Here is a 3,923-nt window from a genome sequence, read left to right as displayed (position 1 = left end):
CATCATTCTCGAAAGCATCCCGTGATGCTACTTAGTAATAGGTATTCTGTTCCTGGGTTCTTGAACCCGAGATTCACTCTACCTACTTCATGTTGATAGTAATTGCTAGTGCCTTTAGGACATTAGTAACCTTTGCGATAGTCCTCGAGGTCCGTGGTATATCCTTCTTCCAAATACCATGAACTACTTATGGCAGAAGTTCCTCGTTGAACTGAAATATCACAGCAGGATTATTCTTGAGGAGTTCTCCATTCATAAATCGTGACTCTGCCAGTTCTACCTTTCTGCATGGGTTATCCGGAAGAAATATGTTGAACTTGGTTCGACATACTAATCTATGCATCCACAACTCAGAAAATTATATGTTCCTTTGAGTTGTTCTCTTTAGTTGCATTCTGACCCTCGTCTATCAATTGATAGTCAAGAGTATGCATGCATTCGTTCATCGATGCCTATTACTCTTGTGGTCCGTCAAGCCATTCTGTCCTGAATGACTTGGAGAAACAAACTCCAGTACCTCTTCCATATCTAGGATTGGGTCAAAACAATTGTACTCCGCAGATCAAACTGCCAATCCAGCTTTTGCTCTGTTCTACCTTGGAGTATTACCATCTTTTATATCGGGATTGTTATAGGAATTGCACACCATCCTATGAACTCTTGGTAGTGATACTTCTCACCATCATTAGTCATTCCTCGGCCATCGTGTTGATGCAACCGGAATACCGACAAATGAATTGTGATGTGTGAAATCAATACTCCCAGCAACCTCGTTGCTTGGTAGTTAAAGGATAATAATTTCAATCTTAGCATGTTGGTTCTTGAATCATCATTCTAAGACTGATCGTGCTACCTAGTCCTTATTTCCTGATGCACTCTTTGATTGATGAGTTAGGATCTTGTCAAGTCCTCACTCATTTGATCATATCGTCTCGCCCTCAAAAGCGAGATTGTTCTCGAGCTTAGTAACATACCGGTGGTTCGTGATTTTCTGAATGTCTTCTCAGAAGTATTACCAGGTTGTCACCTGACCGCTATGTTGAGTTCATGATCAAGTTGGTTTCTTGTGAACCACCTTCTCCCCAAGAATCGGTGTTAGATATCCCTGAGCTAGTTGGTTAAGCTAAACGACAACTTGGAGGGTTGGAAGATAAAAGCTTGCCTGACTTAGTTCGTTCCAAAGGGATATTCTTGTGTAGTGTGTGTTGAAGAAAGATGATATCTTCATCGATTGGTCCCAGTGATCAGTTGCTGGACCTATTGTCTTATCAATCCTTTGATTTGAGTGTGGGCTATCGTCAAATCAAGTCAGAACCAACGATGTTCGTAATGTTGTCTTCCTCGTGGTTGATCCCTCGAGCATACACCATTATATTTTTTGGGTCTGACCAATGCTATCACCGTGTTCACACGATGGTGGAAGTTCAGTGATATGGAAATTCCGATGAGTTGTTGTTGAGCCCATTGACAACATCCTTATCTCCTCCATGATGTTGTTGAACATTAAATTAGTGTTGGAAACTTTTGAAAGCATTTTCTTCATGCTAGCTCATGAAGTACTTGTTTGATGGAAGGAGTGACTTCCTTTGATTCACGTGCATTTTGATGTAAGTTGCCGTCGTGAATTCGAGAAAGTTTGTTTTTGCTCCTTTGGAATCATCCCAAGTCGGTCATGCACGTGCGAAGAATTCTGTGGTCTGTTAGACTGATCATCTTCATTCCATATGTATATCCTAGCACACCAAGCCACTGATTGACTCGTTCAAGGAAAAGAAGTCTATGCTTGGGATCTAATCCATGGACTTGCGTAAAGACTTCGATATCCTCGATGATGGCTCCCAACCAGAACTCGGTAGTGTTTTATTGTAAGACTACCATGTGATCATGTTTGTCTGGGACAGCGTGTTCTCACGTGTGTAGCAGAACCAGCTCATGTTTTGGAGCTTGCTATCGTAGTTCATTTCCCGAGAATCTCGCAACGTCATCTCGTCGATTTGTGTTGCAAACTTTCGTTTTCCTTCCTAGACTCGATGAGTCTAGAATATCCTGACACCAACCAGATCTGAATCTCAGGCAGATATGATGGTTTGGAACATTTCCCAAGAACTATAATATTGGTTCCTCGATAACTGGTAAAGTGGATGTCGTGGCCAGCACCACCCAGTCGAAAGACCTATTATTGTAGTATCTTGATTGAGGAAGTTGGCCACCTCCCCATAAGGATTTTGTAGGATTTACCTCCGTAACTGTTTCTTATGGATTCTATTGCTCCCGAAGTCCGACCTTTACTTGATGTTCTAGATATCAAACCATATCTATGAATGGGTTACCCTAGCACATCAAGGAGAACATTAGAAGCGGAGTGCTAAATGTCTCTCGATCGATCATCCAGATTTTATCTCCTTGGCCTCGCTAAGGTGAAATCTGAGAAAGTGTTATCTTCCTTTGCATCTGCATCCTCCATCATCAATCATCATGGTAGCAAGTTGTGTTGCCAGGATCCTTGACACGGATGTTGGTAAAACCTTGATGAATATGGAAATGCTCAAGTTCTTGAGAGCACGCACAAGCGCTAGGTGTTATCATCGGCACTACCTGGGTTTGCTCTCAGTTTCCTCGGCAATGCTATGATCTTTTCAAACAGTGAATTCACTCTCTGTTGTTGGGTTCTTCCCCAGTTACCAGAATCATTCCCAGCATTTGCATTTTGTTCCTAGCTTGCACCGCCAATGTGCCATTCTACCATGGGTCTCTTCCATCTCCGGTGATAAGCAAATCCATCCATTACGTTGTCTTCAACAAGGATGTTTCGTCGTGGTATCATGGAAATTCAACTCCTCGCTATGTTGACAACCGATCGCCACATTCTTAAGTCTGGAATTGTTGTCTACCTAGTGAACCTCGTCACCTGCTCCACTCCATCCCTCCAGAGGTATGCTTCGTCTCTCAGCTCGAGAGATGTTGCTGTGTCCCATTCCGTGAGTTAATCCTGAGTTGTTCGACCTTCGAGAAGAACGATTCTTTTAGGGTCTCTCCTTTCCTCTCGTTGTCATGATTAGCCGGAGTTCTCAGAACAAGACATCAAGACAATGATGGTGAATGAATCAACGTTCAACTGAAGTGCACCCTGGATCGTGAAGATTGTACTAGTTTGCGTTTCCCCTTCATCCTACCCTATGCTTGAATCTCGAGACGAGATTCTTGTTTAGTGGGGGTGAGTTGTCATATCCCTAGCTTCTGGCATTGCTCTAGGTTAGCTTCATGTGTGCATCATGTCTATATTTTTGAAACTTGAATTGAGGAATATTGGAAGCCTCAAAACCCTAAATAAAAGAGGGGCAAAAACCCTAGAAATCTCATTCATTGCTCCAAAAGGGCTCTTCATAAATGTTTGATAATTTTTGGTAAGGGTTCTGGTCCCAACCAAAATATTGAACATTTTTAAGGATTTATTTTTGGGACTTTGAATTTAAATCATTAGCTATTTGAATTTGAATTATATTCATATAATTAGAATATAATTTAAATACCCCTGAAATATTTTATAAGCTTTTGGAAAAGTCCATCTAGCAATATAAAATATTCAGAGGAGTTTTTGGCATTGTTTGAATTATTTTAAAATTCAAAACAATGGCAAAATAAATTAATAAAACAAAACAGAACAGAAAAATATAAAACAGAATTTACCTGGACCTTACCTGGGCCTCCCCTCCCCTGCGCAGCCCAGCAGCAGCAGGCCGGCCCAGCCAGGAGGCGGCCCAGCCCGCCTGGCCCCCCCTCCTCTGTCGTCTTCCCCCCCGACAGGGGAACGGCGTGTGCTCGACGCTCGCCGGCACGCGCGCGCGCCACCTCCCCCCCTGCTGGCCACCTCCTGCTTCCTTCTCTCGCCCTCGATGCCCCGGACGAAGCCACGCAGCTGCCCC

Source organism: Triticum dicoccoides, chromosome 6A (assembly GCF_002162155.2).
Source record: "Triticum dicoccoides isolate Atlit2015 ecotype Zavitan chromosome 6A, WEW_v2.0, whole genome shotgun sequence".
NCBI classification, from domain to species: Eukaryota; Viridiplantae; Streptophyta; class Magnoliopsida; order Poales; family Poaceae; genus Triticum; species Triticum dicoccoides.
The sequence above is the reverse complement of the archived record's forward strand: the minus strand, read 5'-3'. Positions refer to the sequence as shown.